This window comes from Dermacentor andersoni, chromosome 1 (genome assembly GCF_023375885.2).
Source record: "Dermacentor andersoni chromosome 1, qqDerAnde1_hic_scaffold, whole genome shotgun sequence".
Taxonomy (NCBI): Eukaryota; Metazoa; Arthropoda; class Arachnida; order Ixodida; family Ixodidae; genus Dermacentor; species Dermacentor andersoni.
Window position 1 is genome coordinate 282,618,338 of NC_092814.1, and position 18,370 is coordinate 282,636,707.

The 18,370-nt window shown below is 45.5% G+C and overlaps 1 long non-coding RNA gene across 1 annotated transcript in view; it reads left to right on the top strand.

Annotated features, from left to right (window-relative positions):
- Window positions 1-18,370, top strand: part of LOC140215322 (uncharacterized) — a 58,217-nt gene that overhangs the window by 38,757 nt on the left and 1,090 nt on the right. The window lies entirely within an intron of this gene.

Below are 18,370 nucleotides of genomic sequence, written 5' to 3' on the forward strand. Positions count from 1 at the left end.
CTTTTTTCTAGTTTTTTCTTGTTTCTTTTTGTTCTCCAAATGCGAATTGCTGCTCCGGGAGCGGCATATCGAGGATGTGACCACAATTCTAAAGCAATATCCCAGCTGAAACGCCTACCAGAAGAGGACTTCCAATTAACGGTGCTTTCCACAATGGAAGAAGACGTGAGTGAGAGTACACTTTTATTATTGCGAAAGCGAAGCGTTCTTGGCCCTTGGTGGGCAGTCTCCTCATTCCAGGAAGAGAGAGAGAGAGAGAGAGAAAGCAAGGACAAGAAAGGCAGGGAGGTCAACCAGAAGAGCATCCGGTTTGCTACCCTACACTGGGGGGGGAAAGGGGAGTAGAAAGAGGAAAAAGGGAGAGAGTGAGCACTGTGTGCGTGTGGGCGGGACACTATGCACAGGGACACTATAAACGGTCTCTTAAACCGGTGCACCTCAAGTATTGCACTAATGCACGATTCGCTCATTCCAGGAAGCCGTGGGCTATGGCCGTCTCCCGGGCTAGTTTCATCAGTGGTAGCTGGTCCTCGGAATCCGGGCTTGACAGCTGTGCCTCCCACTGCTATTCGGTGGTTATGCGCTCTGGCTTGGTTCTTTCTCCTCCATACTCCTACGCCATGTGCTGTAAGGTGTTGGAGACGTCGTAAAACTTGCAGAAGTAGGATAATTGGGTAGGTACAATTCTGTGCAGTAAGATCCTGTGAACGTAGGAGCTGGTTTGTAGTCTTTTGAGTGTTACTGGCTCCTCGCTGCTTAGCTTGGAGTGTGGCGGGGAGGGTAAATTGTCTGGTTTAGTCTGTATAGTGTTGTAGGATGTGGGTGTATTTCTTAAGGACGAGAGGTGGAACCAGTGTATAGTGTCTAAAGGTGAGTATTTAGAAGGTGAGAATATTGATGTATCTGAAAGTTTGTGAAATGACTTTTTTAAGCGTATTGCGAGAACCATATTGGGATAGGGCCTGGTATGCTTTTGAGTATCAAATCACACACACTTACATGAGTCACAATGTAGGAGTAAAAATTAGCCTTTGTAGGGCGCGAATCTTGTTCGCTGTTATAGATAAAACGTCTGCAACAATAAAACGAAGGAAACTCGACGTCCTGGACGACTTTCTGTATCGCGCTACGCCTATAGCAGTTTAACCAGTTCAACGAGGGATCCAATTGAGACTGCGTCTGACACCGTTGGGTGTTCGTTCACTCCCTCTGGACGCGTGCGCTGAACAATGGTCGCACGTTATACCGAACAGTAAACCGCCTGTCCTACGCTGCACTTCACCCCCCACCCCCCCCCACCCCCTCATTCCGCTTGATTTATTCTAGCAAAAAAATTCTACCTCAAGAAACTGTTAAGAACTCAGCGCAACAGTACTTAATGAAGAGATTCTTCTGTGCACTTCCAGGTCTTGTGGTTCTAGCCCCGGCAGCCAACAGCACAGACAGACGGTAAATGAAAAGGCTGGAACACATGGGTTGTAGACACTAACGTCGCACACAATGTTTAGATCCATCCCACACAATGTTTAGGAAGTTACTTTGCAGCAGAGCTTTCCCCGGAGGCATCTGGAGGTACGACCACTCGTGCCCCTCTCGCCTGCGTCGACCGGGTTTATATAGGCCTCCCGGCAGCGACTTTCGCATACCAAGCTGAGCGCTGCGAGCCATATGCAGATTCACCATTGTTACATCTGAGCCTCAGATACAATTCGTCTTGGTGTGAAACAAGGTGGGCCTCTGTGTAGTCTTTGCCTAATCCCGACTTTACGAGGGATATGCGGTAGGGACCACCCTTGGAGGCGCGCCGTAGTCGCGAGACAACGGCCGACTCGAACGTTTGCATTTCTACTGTTGTTTTATGCACATGAGCGCGTCACGGCACGTGAATCAGGGGGAAAACAAAAGGAGGTCTTTCAATAGGCGGCGCGCACTTCTGGGAATGCCGCATCCGGAAAGAGTGACGAGACTTCACAGATGCGTCTGTTGCGTCTGGCGGTGCACGCAATACATTCGAGGACACAACGAACACTAATGTACTTTTGTTACTCGCAAACGCCCACACAGTCCCTATGCACGCGAGAAACAGGTTAGCACCTTACATGTCGAGTCATAAAAAAAATGTGCGCGTGCGTTTGTTCGTGTGTATATGTGTTTGTGCGTGTGTATGTGTGCGCGTGTGCGTGCATGTGTGTGTCTCCGTTGCTTCCGTTGTTTCCGTTAAGCCGTCGTCGTCATAGTCAGGTCTTATCGCGTCGTCGTCGCCAAGCCACATCCTCAACCTTATTTTCACTCTCGCCTGCTCCAGCCAGGTTATCATTCTACATCGGCCATCCGCAAGATCATCCATGCGACAGGAACGTTGCGCTACAAGGGTTGCCGATCGTGGAATGCTCTTTTTGTAATGTGAAATCGGATTGTACGTTCATTGCCTTTCTTACTGTTTTATTTTGTTTATCTTCCTGTCTTTCATTCTCTTATCTTACCTTTGAGAAACGTAAGTTCAGAAACAAGGCAAGGAACAAGCGAGGGAAAGAAAACACGATTTTACGTTGCCTCTTCATTGTCCATTCTTTCTAACAAACGAAAATCGCCGTACATTTACTGCGCTGAGCGGAATTCAAAGCATATTGGTAGCAATCACTTGTTATATTTTCGTTTGCTTCTTGTGAGAATTGTAAGGCATAAATGGCATATGCATACCTCAGGTGCAAACAATTTAGTCACCGTTATAGCTTGGCATTATTACTCCTCAAGGCGGTGTAATGGAGCCACAAAGATTCCTGTGGAGTTTCTTTTCATGGCAGGAAAACAAGTAACTTGGCATCTAGGTTAAAAAAGCAATAAATAAGCGAACTATGACATAGTTTATACGAAACATGTGTTGTACACTCTTGCAGAGACTATTGAGCTACCTCGCTTTTATGCGCAAAAATTGAGATTATGCAAGGCTCCAGAGAGTGAACACAATCACGTGATCTTCAACTACATTTTGAAAAGTGTATGTAGGTGTTTAGAAAGCACCCAAACACAACCATTCTAACGTATTGTTACGTATTAGTTCGTGCCGCTATGGAAAGACGTTGTGAGGAGAAGAGGAATGGGATGTGACACTGGCATCGATCAGTGGTATCGCTCTGCCCTGTGTTATAGAGCTACGCATTCTCCATGTTTATATATCCCCTGTGCATATTTTTCTCCGTAATATATGGTGGAGGTGCGGGGTAGCGTCATTGGCCACAGCAGCAGACCAGGCGTGATGTCAGATCCAGATCTGGGTTATGGCGAGTTTATTTGTTTCATATGCTGTTGTTTGTATAAACTGCGATGGTGCTACAGCACTTGCGTCACACACACACACACACACACACACACACACACACACACACACACACACACACACACACACACACACACACACACACACACATATATATATATATATATATATATATATATATATATATAGTGTGTGTGTGTTGCTAGAAACACAATAAAGGGACGCGCACGTCATGTTCAAAAAATAATAAATGAAGAATTATTTCATTATTTAAAAATATGTACCCTGCATTATTACTAGAACTTAGCCTTATCACCAAGAGGTACCCAAAATATGACGGTTACCGCAATTTACTGTTTGGTATAATTGGAGAAGTGGAGGTAAAATATCTCTTTCTTCCTGCAGTGGGCATCAGTAAATGCGTGATAACTCACTAATAAGCTTTTTGCAACATTTGCTACCCAACTTTCTTAATGTAAGCAATTTTCACTACATGTTGCAACTGCGTAATTGAAGCCCGTCAGGCTTTAATCAGAGCACCTGATCAGAGCGCCTGTTACGCGTAGTTGCACGGAAGTGGAACGTGTACGTAATCGTTCTGTAGCCGGTTTCTACGCGTGGAGTGTACGTTATGGAATCTGAACCAAGCCATTATTACAAATTCAGGTGAGCTGGGAAATGCAACAACGCATCGGAGTAGTTAAAGTTTTCGCGTTTGAACTTACACCGATAGCAAACTTAGCAGAAAATTCTGAAGCTCGCACTTAATTCGAAATATCTGGCCCTCTCTAAACTTCGGGGCAATGGTTTCCTTTTTTTTTTTTTTTTTTTTGCTTTTCCACACGCCGCGGTAAGTCAGTTTGAGTTGTGGTACTACGGGGCATCAGGTCGCGGATTGGACTCCCAGCCGCGATGACCGCATTCTGATGGAGGGCCTCAAAATATCGCTCGTATACGCTGGTTTTGGTGCACGTTAAACAATGTCGGATTGTCAATTTTAATGTGGAGCCCTCTACTTTGGCGTCTCTCCCAGTCCGTGTGTGCTTTGATGTAGTCACGCTGTAGTCGAGGACTCCGGAAATTTCGACCACCTGGGGTTCTTGAAATTATGGGGTTTTACGTGCCAAAACCACTTTCTGATTATGAGGCACGCCGTAGTGGGAGACTCCGGAAATTTCGACCACCTGGGGTTCTTTAACGTGCACCTAAATCTAAGTACACGGGTGTTTTCGCATTTCGCCCCCATGGAAATGCGGCCGCCGTGGCCGGGATTTGATCCCGCGACCTCGTGCTCAGCAGCCTAACACCATAGCCACTGAGCAACCACGGCGGGTAATCAGATTATCAAGTACTATAATTAGATGAAAAGCGTCAATGAGAAAATTGTAGAGCAACGTGAAAAACTTCCGATACAGCTTTCTGTTGCTCAATTAATAAATGTTACATAAAAGTGTTTTTTCGAGCGTGAAATAATCCGCGAATACATGCAAAATTGCCGTGCGACTGGCCGCTCGAGACGCGGGCTACTTTCACGTTCGGAAGAACACTTTTATGGATCATGTATATTTGAGCAACAGAAAGCTGTATTGGGAGTCTTTCATGATGCTCTACAATTTTCTCATTGACATTCTTCATTTAATTATAATATTTGAGAAGTTGATTAGTTAATTAAGACTAATTATGTAATTAAGCGGAATGCAAAAGACGGCAGACAACATTACCTTGGTTCTGTCCAGCCACATGGAATTTGCACAATTTTAAATCTTGATGTATGATAGTTGGTACACGCTGTATAACACCAAGGTACTCGACTGAGTGAACTTGAATGATTTCCTGGCTGTATTGGAGAGATACATTGCATATGCACCTGCGCAGTTAACGAAGAGACTAGTTAAGCACTTTTACTAACATTTGACGGCATGCATAACTAATCTAGCCATGTCTCAAGCCTTCTTAAGTGAATCTGCAACGACTAGTATAGTGAGCGTATAAAATTTTAAAAATGAGATATCGTTTACATAAATATAAACGTGTACTTCCCGAGACAAAAATATTGTACTTAGCAAAACGTTAAACAAAATAGGAGAAAGAACGACACCCTGTGGTACACTTCTTGTTTGCTTGTATTTAGACGTCGAAGCACCGCGTTGATAACAATAAAAAACTCTCTATCTCACATAAATTCATATATCCAAGCGGTTATATGCTTCGGGAAATTCGTAGGTTGAAGATTATTGAATGAAATAAGATATTCTACAGTGTCGTATGTTTTTACTACATCTAGCGCCCCCAAAGCTGCGTACTCCCGTTTGTGGCGTACAAGTTTAATGCGGCTCTCTAGATTTACATGGGCGCACCGTATGGGGTGCCCGGGAAGAAATTCTATCTGACAAGGATTCATAAGTGTGCCATCCTGCTTAGAATTTGTTATTCGGCCATAAACGACCCTTTCTGTTAATTTTACGACATTGGAAGTAAGAGAATCGGTCTTATGTTGTAAGTCCAGCCGCTTTTTTGTTCAACAGTGGAATAACTTGAGCTACCCTCCACTCTCTTGGAACCTAGATAATTTTTAGAGAAAAATTTATTATATTTCGTAGGTCCTCATGCATGTAATCGAACAAGGCTTTTTAGCATTCCTGTTGTAATTCGATCTAGACCTGTGGCTGACGCCGTTAATAATCTAGTAATGTCCACAAGCTCTGCCAATGTTAATTCTACAAAGTCGTCTCCCAGGGAAGCTTTTGATAGTCGTAACGCAAGTAGCATAGCGCAGTAAGGACGAGGGACAAGTCGGAACAGGAGAGCGCTTGTCCTCACTCGACTTGTCCCTCGCCCTTACTGCGCTATGTTAGTTCCATTACGACGAATAACCAACATGCCCAAACCTATTCCCAAACCTATGCGTGAAACGTCGGGTTAGACTTTGAGCAATTTTCTCAAGTGTATTTGATAATTCTTTTGCAAAGAGAACGACATAGTCAATAACCGCTGGCGCCAGAATAACTTTACGGGATCGAAGAAATTTAAACAGTGTTTTCTTTTACTAGACTTTGAAAGACATGTGTAGTGCTTTGAATCGTAATCGTCCTTAGCTTTTGAGACTGTTCGCTTAAGTGTAGCAGCTACGTATGTATAATCAGCCCAATTAGTAGGACATTGGTTATATCAAAATTTTTCTTTCCAATGCAGCGTCTAAAAGTCTAAAATATTGCTCGCAGTCAGAATTCCATGAGGGACAATACGATCACCTTAGTGGGTGGTACGAAAAACTGAGACTTTTTTTATTATCGTTTTAGTATTGAACAAAGGCTCATTGCCTTAATATCCCTCTCCCTGCCTTCCTAAGCGTTTAACGCCGATGTTAAGGCCAAGGACAGAGTCCTCGAAACAACTATTCACACATCGTCATTTCCGGCCACTACAGTATTGCCTGTGTGGCCTGCGAAATACATAAACAGACACCATCGCTCCGAGTCTGTGTGGCGCCCAAAACTTTGCACAGATTACCAAGCGGCGCTAATGTTACGCGATAGATCTGTGGTCGCGCGTCCGGATTCCAAGCGCGCAATGCCACTGGGGCGTAAGTTGCAATCGCTGTGGTGGCCGTTTTAATTAAGTGCACAAACGGCCATTTGGCTACACTCAGTGGAATTTTTCCGACGTTCGTATACGTAACACTTGAGGTGTTAGCTGCATTGCTTGCACTGCAGACACTGCGAGCTGGGGCTCGCAGTGTCCAGCAGTCATTCCAGCTTAGCCAATCGCCTCTCGTCATGCCCTAGTCGTCACTCCATCGTCGTAAGGCCATCGTCGTCACACAGGCTTCGTTATACAGTCGTCGTTACGCCATTGTCGTCATACACTCGCCGTCATCCCATTGTATTCACACAATTGTCATGCTTGAATCAAGCCGCTCCTCATCTACAGCATGGTTCATACTCCAATCGAGTTCACATTTATACAGACGGCTATTCGATTCAAACCAACTTTACTGGTGCGGTAGTCATTCCGTCGATATCAATCTGCAAGAAATTCAAGACCAGCCATGTCACAACATCGACAGAGTCCGAACTTTCCGCCCTCCGTAGCGCAGTGCTATATATGCAGCAACAGTCACCATATCAATGGGCTATATTATGCGACTCAAAGGCAGCCTACAATCAATCTTGTCAGCTCTGCGCCGCAGCCCACATGAACAATTGTTAGCAGAGATACAATTACTCTATCATCAAGCAGTGGACAGAGGCCACGACATTGTATTTCAGTGGCTACCTGGGCACTACAATATTACTGGCAATGAAAGTGCCGACAAAGCTGCCCGTGAGGTACATGGGGAATGTGAAAGCACTTCGACACCATTGTCGAGAATGGATGCCGCGTGGCACTTCAGCGTTCTTGCCCATATTATTACTCTAACGAAATGGAACACACTGGAGTTCACCGACCAGCGTATATATGCCACGGACCCGTACATCAGATTATAACTTTTAACTGGTTATAATTGACGGGATAAAACGTTACTGTGCCGCCTGTGAGTAGGAGTTTCTTCCACGAGCGCCTACTCATTCCTAAATGAAATGGCGGACAGTCGAAATTGCGGCACATGTGGTGTTGAAGAAACGAACAAACATCTTCTGCGTGAATGCCCCACATACGAAGACGAGAGGAGTACCCTTCGGACAGCTTTGGGACACTTAGACGACAGGCCCTTCTCAGAGGAGAAGATCTTGGGCCCGTGGCCTCGTGCGTCTGCTATGTGCAAGGCCACAAAAACGCTGGTGCGTTTCTTGAAATACGGCAGCCTCTATGACCACCTGTGAGTGACTCAGCGATGAACACTTCTGTGTGTGACAGCGCAAATTGTGAACTTCTTTCTTCCTTCTCCTCTTTCAGTCCCCTTTCCCCCTTCACCAGTGCAGGGTAGCCTACCGGGCTCAGCCTGGTTAACCTCCCTGCCTTTCCCTTATGACTTCTCTCTGTGTCTCATGCCATCGCCATCATTGTTTTGCCGTGATACAGTCGTCGTCATACCGTGGTGGTGATGCATGTCGTCGCGGTCGCTATTGTCGTCACTCTAACGTCGTCATCCAACTCTCGTCATGCCATTGTCGTCATGCCGTCGTCGTCGTGCCATCGCCGTCATTCCAGCTTCGTCATCCGGCTGTCGTCATACCGTCGTTGTCAAGCCTTAGTCATCATACATTCGCCCTGATCCAACTGCCTTCATGTCGGCGTCGTCACGCTGTCGTCGTTATATCATCGTCGTCATTTAAGAATGGCCCTCTCATTGTCGTCATGTCGTTGTCGTCATACCGCCTTTGTCGTTCCATGAACGTCATTTCATAGTCGTTAGTGCGTCGGTGTCATAAAATCGTCGTCATGCCGCCATGCTTAAGCGTTGCTATGACAAGCGAGAGACAGAGCAACTTGGGAGGATACTGGATTATGTCACATATAGGCAAAGCAACGAAAGTCTCACAATGACAACTACAGACGTTAAATAAAGTTGACTTCGGAAATACGGTGTGTCGCTACGTTGCTCGGATTGTAATCGCATTGCCATCGACAGTCATAGGGAAATGAGCTCTGTCCTAATTTTTTATTCAGTGTATACCGAAGATGAAGCTCAGAACGACGAGGTGCCCTAAAGACGAGGTGGCCTAACGACGACACGATAACGACGACGACTTGACGATGACGGCTGTCCAGTGTACCGGAAAAGACGGACAAAGCGAAACCACTTTTGAGCTGTTAACTCATGTCGCAGTAAAACAAATAGAATAAGAATGTAACAAACAGCTTGCAGATGAATAAAACTCAAACAAGGATTTCTATATCCCACCTTAAGCCTAGTTCATTTTTGCCTTTTTTCTTCTGTTGATCGCAGTGCGGCACTTTTATGTATCATCAATGTAACTGTGTTGGATTTATTTACCATTCGAATGCACCCGTATTGTGGAAAGCATTCGCATATATTATAAGAGGATCAGTTACCTTGTTTCTAAAATAAACCAATTGCCGTTGCAAACACATTGATACGGTACACGGGAAGGTACGGTGAATGAAGCGCAATCCAACCTGCAGAATATTTGGCCATTCAGTGCATAACAGCTGAACGCGCTTTGTATCCGAAGCATTAATTCATACAGTTCGCCGTATGTAGTTTGTTCCGTTAAGTCGCGAGAGATGTATGAAATGAATGAACTCCACCTACTAGGAAAGGAAGTGGAGGTAGCAGAAAGGAAAGAGATTGGCTGTGTTACGTTTCGCCTACGACGCGCGGTATAGCCGGCGCGGATGCAACGGACGCCGGGGCTTAGTTCAAAGCGGCGGACATTTTGGCCCGTTGAGCGCCGCCGATACGCCTCCCCGCCAAGCGCGTCCAGGCATGTTTCAATGCCACGTGTCTTCAAGTGTGCGTGTGTGTGTGTGTGCATGTTGGTGCCCACGCTTGTCAAAGCGCGGCAGCCGGGGAGAGGAGCTCCCCAAGTGTGAAGCGAGGAGGTCTGACCGGCGCCGGCCCGGCGGATGCGTCACTACACTCGTCTCAACCTGTCTCTCAGCCTGTCCGTGCTCCGCATCACGTGCGCCTCTATCGAGGCGTTCCTTCTTGCCCTCAACTCCGAGAGTATAAGAGCAGCTGCCCCCGGACGCCAAGAGAGAGGCTCCGATTTCTTCCGTCGAGTAACGTGCTCTCCCGTCTCTCCACTTCGGTCGACCTGACCGGCCGCTCTTTTGCGATGCTAGAATAAACAAGTTGTTCTGTTACCAGTCGACTCATGCTTTGCCGGGACCTTCGGATGCTTCCAGTTGTGCCCCAGGCCACCAGGCCAACGCTACCCTTGGGGCTTGCGACCCATTTGCAACAACTCGTGCTAGCGGTGCGATTGCAATAACGGGAGTCAGCGCCGAGATCGCAACAGCTGGAAGCCGGATTAACACGCGGTGTCCTCCGTTATGATGCTAACACTTTAAGTCACACTAAGGACACACTAAAGAAAACAGAAGCGCACTGTGTCTGTTTCATACAATTTACCTTTATAAAATTTTTTTTTGCAAGAATACACTTTCTGTGTCCCCCAACCTACATGTTATTCAGCTCAGACCACAGATTTCCGGTAGGAGTATCTGGTCGACGTAGGAACTTGTTTAGCGAACTTTTCCTCCCTATAGGACAAGCGTCGAGCGAGATCACCTTTCAGCCTCCACCGATCTCATCCCTGCTTGTAACAACTTAAATCTGCTATTTACCAGTAGGGACATTTGTACTGAGAAGTGCAAAATGCAGCTCTTGAAGTTTAACGCCGCCTATACCATTTGTACCTGGATTAGTATTAGTATAGCCCCGCTCGCTCTCGGCTTCTTTTGCCGGTGTCAGGCGCCACTCCAAGCCTGGTAAACTGGGGTAATTGGAGATTGCAGGAAGAGGCGTTCGTCCTACAGTGGACATAAATTATTATTATTATTATTATTATTATTATTATTATTATTATTATTATTATTATTATTATTATTATTATGACAACGAAGACGACGACGACGATGATGATGATGATGATGAGGATGCCATTTGCAAAGACACGATCAATTGTAACCCAATCGAGATGTTGTAAATGTCCATTGGGGCCACACTGAAATATACGAACACTATTTGTGACGTATAAAGTAGTGCTTCCTCTCCAAACTCTCCTGCTCTGACGTCACAGCTGTTCTTCGCGCAAACGCGCTATGACGCAGTTTTCTTTTTTGCCCGATGCACGCCCCTCTGACGCGAGCGCCACAGTTATGTGACAGGCCTCACCGCCGTGCCTATTCGGCGAGACACCGATGCCAAACCCTGAGAAAAACAAAGAAGGAACGCCCACATGGGGAGCACCTGAGTGGCTGTAATGTGATAGCATTATCAGGAACGTGCAACCACGCCTTCGAGCACACTGCCTTCAGGTTCGACCCGCGTTACCAACCACATTATTATACCCCGCTAGAACTCATATCGTAGACTGGTATCAGGATAAGTTCCCCCTCACACTACCTTTGATTACGCGTTCTGCGGGATTGGCTCCATTGGAGAGACGGACACCAAACCGAGGGGAAGAGGCAAAGGAACCTCCGATTTAAACATAGTAGATCTCACTGAACGAGAAGGGCCTCAGTTTTGCTAGTCAGAACCCTATGCTTTCCTCAGTTTCATTATCTTTGGCTTCACATGGTTGTGACAGGTATCACTGAGATTTTGAGCTTTAGTGTTCGCAGTGTCACAGCCGAGTGCATTACCTCAGGATCTCGCCTTCGGAACCGTGCGGGTGTTACATACCCCGAGACCTTTCCATGCACCGATGTCTCGCACTGGTTTCCGTAGATAGTGCGTCGGCGTTCCGAGGGTATGCATCGTTCTAGGTTCCCAGAAAGAAAGGCGAGCTGTGCATTTGTGTGTGCGAAAATATGTCGGAAATGCTGTCCATGCGCTTACCACTTCAAGCTCGCGCGGCCAATGTTGAGTGCAGTAGGGTGCAAAGAGTTGCTGCAAAGAAATAGGCACAGCACGAGCAAGAAGACGTTCACGAAAGTGGTGAAACTGTAAGGCGTGCTTGCTAAAGAAAAAGGGGCCATCACGTATACCGTACTTTACAGAATAAATTGTACATGAATGAGCTAGAGCCGCGGTTCCTTATCTTGCATTCGAGTACGGTCAAGAACTTCTTTAATGCATAAGCATTCTTTGGGAAGTACCCTAGAAAAAATCTGCCCGTCCAGTGATGCCTTACATACACAAAAGAAAGGCATAATTGGTCAAGTTGACACATGTAATTGTTTTAATAGTGTAATATTGCATGATTGGTAGCGTTAGAAAAAAAATAATACGTCTGACGGCAATTCGAACCCTCAACCCTGGGGCGCAGCGCAGGTAAGCATGTTGCCGAATACTCCAGCAAAATCTGTTCGTCCCGTGAGGCCTTAAATCTGCAAAGGAAATGCATAAATGGTCAAGTTAACGCATATAATCGTTATAACGGTGTAATAGTGGATGAATCGTAGCGTTAGAAAAAAAAAGTTTGACAGTCACTTTCGCATACGCTAAAGAGGACGAAGGCGAAAGCCTGAACGCTCACGAGACATTCATTAAATTACTTTGACATTCTCATTCGAATGCGTTGTTACTTCCGATAACTTGTTTTCTCCTTACTTGTTTTTATCTTTACTTGTTCTCTTTTTTGATGGCCTAGACATCACCGCTGGTTGTGCGTGGTTAATGGCACCTTAGAACAGTCATGACAAGTCCGTGAAGACCAATCAGACATACGCAGGTTCATTGAATGAATTTTTTTTAACACTTTAATCGACGAGGGTAGCTACATGGGCTTACATGGTGCCTTCTACTTTCTTTTAAAGCTGGCAGAACGAGGGCGACGAGGAAAGGCAAATTAGGCAAACAAACAGCGCTAACTTGCACCAACAGATTTATTTACAGTTCTCGCAGGCTTGCTTAAACTCCACAAAACGCCATAAGACACGTGTAAATGGCTCGGCAAAGAGCAAAACAGGGAAAACCACACGCAGACACTTTTGTGCCCGCACTTATTATTTAGAAGGGTGTCCGTTCAACGCGAACAGAGATAATCGAGCTCTTCTTCTTTTTTATATTCATACAGAAATACTGGCGCATGCATGCGCTTGAATCTGGTGATAACGCCGGAAAGTCAATTTTCACCCCATGAACCATTTAAGGCTTTCGCCTTAAGAAGAATACTTCTGAGCGGTATTCGAACCATGGGCTGCTGCGTGGCAGTCAGATGTCTGTGTGAGCCACATTACATTCAAAGGAGTAAAAGTTGCTTCGGCCTCAGTTTACTTGACACCACGTTCAAAGCAAAAGGACATTAAGAGGGTTCTCTCCATATCCTCAATTTCCAATAGTCCTACAGTAAGGCATCAGCATTCTTTGGCGAGTACCCCAGCAAGATCTGTCCGTCGCGGGACGCCTCATATCTTCAAGATAACTGCATAATTGGTCAACTTAACATACGTAAAAGTTATAATAATGTAATAGTACATGAATAGCAGCTTTAGAAGTAAAAACTGTCAACGTCGCCGTCTTTGCGTCAGGGTCGTAACAGAAAGGTAAAGTTAAAAATAAAAATAAAAAAGCTGTGGTGTGGCCAAAAAAAGAAAAATACCGGCTGTGACGGCATTTAGGCTCAGTTAATACGACGCATCTGCAAAATAAACGGCTAATTGGTCAAGTGAACACATGAAATCATTATAATAGTGTAATAGTAGGTGATAGGTAGTGATGGGTAGGCATGCATAAGCTAGCTAAATAAGTAAGCAAAGGCGAAATAGCAGACGAGCCAAAGGATGCTTACGCATTAGTATACAATTCTCAGAATTCCTGTAGCATTTTTTTTTATTATTATTGAATGTGATAGCTTATCCTGTCCCTATAGGGAACATCAAAAATTCCTAGCCACAGGCTGCTCAATTAAAGAAAGAAAAGTTGATTTCATAAACCAGAAGTCTTCCATTCCTTACAGCAGCTGAACAGGGAAAGTCTCACCAATGTCTCGCGAGTAACAACAGAGTTTCGGATTCGGGGACGCAAGAAGCTTGCGTGCGCAAACACAACGGAAGTTGACCTCGCATATCGCAGCTACAAGATGCCACAAAAGCGCTGCTGTGATTTTTTTAAGCTACCGGACTGAGTACCGACAGCGATGCACGGCAGAAAACTGTTACAACGTCGGCGATATCCACAGGGGACTTTCTCTTCTTCTCTTGACCTTTCTGTCCCTTTTCCCTTCTCCCAGTGTAGGGTAGTCAACCGGGCTCAGACCTGGTTAACCTCCCTTCCTTTCGTTTATCATTTTCTCTCTATCTCTCTCTTCGCCATACCATGATTGCGCTCTTTGCCCGCTTCCTGCACCTTCCGCCTAGTTTTTAAAAGCCACAGGAACGCCTCTGCAATCTTGTTGTGCGAAGGTCGGCCACCCGCGTTTACACGCGAGGTGCCCATGATTGCCAGCGAGCGGACAAAGGGTAGCAAAGCAGTATGCGCGGTCAAAGCGCAAAGCTGTGGGAACCGGTCCTCAGCCGTGCACCCTTCGCCGTGCAATGCACAGGGATGAAACAAGAAAGCAACGGTACGCTACACCGTGAACGAGCGGGGTGTGCGAGCACTTGACACTGAGTGCCCGTCTCGCGCGCCGGCCTGCGTATATATATATATATATATATGACCACGCGCTGATGAAGATCGCAGCTGTGTCGTTAACCTACGCGAGTCTCCGGACGAGCATGATGAGTAATCCGAGAGGCGCTTACGGAGCGCGTGAAAGCCACCACCATTGCTGCCACGAAAGCGTTTCTTGATTATGATCACAGACGTCAACGCTGAAGCAGCAAGTAGTAGACTGATTATATATATATATATATATATATATATATATATATATATATGGATACTGCGATCTCGAATAGAGATCTTAGCAGGTGTGATACATAAAAAAACTTTTTACATAAAAATGCACAAACACGATAAATAAGAACTGCCTATTTAATAGTGAATGAATGTAAGAATTCGTTACATGTGAAAAGCAGAAAATTAAATAACACCAATTAATTTAGAGACAAAACAGCAAACCCCAAATAACACAAGAAAGGAAGAACAAGGTCAGAGAACGCTACACGCCAAACAGACTATATCTATATATATATATATATATATATATATATATATATATATATATATATATATATATATATATATATATCCCCTATAAGTCCTTCCATAGCTCCACCTTAAGTTAACACCCTCCCCCTTCTTTTACTACTTCTCAGAGGCAAGAAAAGAAATAAAAGAAAAGATAGGGAGGTTTTCCGACGCGCGTCTGTTTTGCTGCTCTCCACAGGAGGAATGGGGTGAAGGGGATGACAAAGAGGAAGAGAAAGTAAAATATTATGATTCAAGTGACCGCAGCGGCACGGTCCTCGACTTCCTCATTTACCCTAACTTGCACGCTACACCCTCACATTCACCTCTCCCAAATGTGACGTCATCAGTCTTCTTATGCCGGTCATTCCTCATTGGAGGATCACTGTGTGAGAGCGAGATCAGATGAGGGTGAGGACGCCCATACGAAAACAATATCAACCGAGGCGACAAACGCCGTATCTCTGATTTGTTTCTAATGCGTCGCCAAGCTTTCTGAGTGATTTCAACAAAATAACGCTATTCATCTAGTATTTTTGCTTTTATACGTGTTTTGGCGATTCGTTGAAAGGGGGACGGCGTTAACATGCGGAATCGTTATTAAGTTTGGAAGTACTAACGCAGGAAGCATGTAATGTCGGTAACCGCGAGTAGTTCTATACCGAACTGCTTCCTCTAAGCTCAATTTGTTAACCCTCGCATAGTACTTTTTCTGCGAAACAACACATGACTTCGTCACGGCTGGTTGTTTATCACTAAGCAGTATAAAGAGGTCTCCGTAAGCATAAGTGCCAATCACGCCCCTACCACTAGCCCCCCCCCCCCCCCCCCCCTCTAAAAAAAAAAATTTAGAAAATGTTTTTCTGTGCTCGCTTTCAAAGTTAGGTTTTGGAAGCCGAGTGAGCTGCGTTGTATGGAGTGTTACATAGCGTTTCTCAATAAACAAAAAAAAAGGAAAGCAATGAACGATTATTGATGTACGCTTTTGATGACGGGCGGTTTTTCTGACCGTCAAGGAGGCGGCTTGGAATTCACGCACTCGCTATGCTCCCATCGAAGCCGCATTCGCAGAGAGATAGACACATCGGCAACATCCCGCACGTTTATGAATCCATCACAGCCCACAGTGGCATGCGTGAAACTCGCGGAGAGCAAAAAAAAAAGAAAAAATTCCCTAAGTGAGGAAAAAGGAAGTTGAGCTGGATTAGCTGCCTTAGGCGAAGGTCGAAAAAGGTTAACGAACCGGCTTGGACAGGCCTCGCGTACAGTTGTGTGCCTGACAGCATTTGCAAGAAAGCCTGAAACGTGCTTCCCGGAACCTTCGCACCACGTATAGGCCCCCCGTAGCGCCTGCTTGGCGTTGTCGGTGCATCCACTGCGTTTGTATACTGAACGGAATGAGCGATTCCGTTTCCGGTGCACTGTAAGGACCGCGTTATGACTTATATGCCTCAATTAACGCACTTAATTGGTCGGTTGTTAACGTGCGCCCGCTGTCTTAGCAAGGGGGTTCGCTGCGGGGGCTGCGCCCTGCATCAGTGTGAAGCATGGAATTGACCTCTATGTTAAATGAGCTGTTAACGGTTTGCTCTTGAGGAGAGGCGGGCGGGCCCCTTCGTACACGGCGACTTTGGCGCCGGGCTTCGTCACATTGTCGTAAGCACGTTACGCTCTGGATGCGTTCCTAGGGAGAAAACAATGACGTCTCGCGCAGGAGATGAAGCACTATACTCCATGACTTCGAGAGTCGAGAACGCAATAAATGTGCGAAATTAATTAACTGCGTGTTCCCCGTCATTGTACCTGATGGAGTGGCAACGTCCGGTATATAGGTTTTGGCCTCACACGTTGATACTGTCCCAAAATGCGAGAGGATGGCATTTGGAGAAAATTAATATGCGTGGAAGGCTGATGTTGACGCGTATATTCGGCGATGGTTGTCTAGATGCCGCAGTGGTTCTGGTCTAAGGCTTCCTAGCATTTTATATATTTACAGATTTGTTGGAAGAACTGATAGGACTTAATTCTTCAATTATAACAAGTCTCCCAAGGTTGTTCATCGAACGGATAATTGGGGAATCTCTGATAATACTCAGCCTGTCAGTGATTATCGGGCGCACTTGCGGGCAAAGCCCAAAAACTTTCCATCCCACTAACCAACAGTAGCAATCGTTGTCTGAATACAGCTTAGTTTTCGGTATGTGCCTGTGCATGTACACAAACTTGTTCGTGCTACGTCTTCTTTCGCCCTGTTTTCCCCATGCACCATAATCAAATCACCCAAATGTCAATTTCAGCAAACTTTCTGCCGTAGACGTCTGCGACGATTTTGTCGCAGGAAAAAAAAAAGACCCCCTTTACCTCTGTTGCATTGTATTTAGATAAACTGGTCAGACTTCGCTGAAACATCCGGTATATATGCAAATCGCAGTGCGAACACGTTCACGCTGACTACAATTTTTTTTTCATTATCAGCATTTCGAACAGAGACGAAAGAAAGGAGAAAGGTTTGCTACCCTTCACTGTGGAACGGGGGGCGCAGAAAGATTTAAAAACGGAGAGAGAGAAAGATAAAAACAAGAAGCACAGATACATGATCACCGGACGCTACCCACACCACAGGATCACGTGCAGCACCATGAATACCACTTCAGGTTACAGCCGTTTGTGCAGGTCCGCTGTCCTTAAAAACTTTAGCAGGGCCTTCGTAGCCCTCTACTGCGGTGATCTATAGTTCGGTATTCCAAAATGGTTTACTTTGATAACAGCCTGTGATCAAGGCGAGCTAGCGTAGCCACAAGTGTTCGTCTCTGTACCCTGTACAAATGCCTTAATCAAATAACGCTGTGCTACTACGCTTCTGCGTCACGTCTGTCTCATTATGTTTGCGATCCTATGCGGTTTTGTGTGCTCAGTGTATATCTAGAGCGGGGAGCAGCCATAAGTGTCATTCGCGTTACAAAAGCATCAGAAAAGACAGAATTTTACCGCAGTGAAATCTAAGAACAACAAAGATCACGGAGTGCTCTTTCTGGCTTATCTGCGGCCTACCTACGTACACTTATTGCACTTATTATCATGCGCTTATTACGTTGCCATACTAATTCGCAAGCAGAAAGTATGTCGACTGAATATGCTGCGCAACAGCAAATAAAACTAGCAACAACAAAAAATCGCAAGTAGCAGATAATGCTTTTTATTCTCTTAGCGGCCCAGGCGTATCGTATAGGTCTCCTTTTAGAGCTAAACCGTCCGTCATAAGCGACATCAAAGCTGCTTTGTTATGCATTTGTCCTCTAGAACAGGGATTCGGTTCAGAGGTCTCCAACCTCACTATCCCTTCTGCTGAGTAAGTGTTGAGGTCGACAAAAAAAAAAACTTAA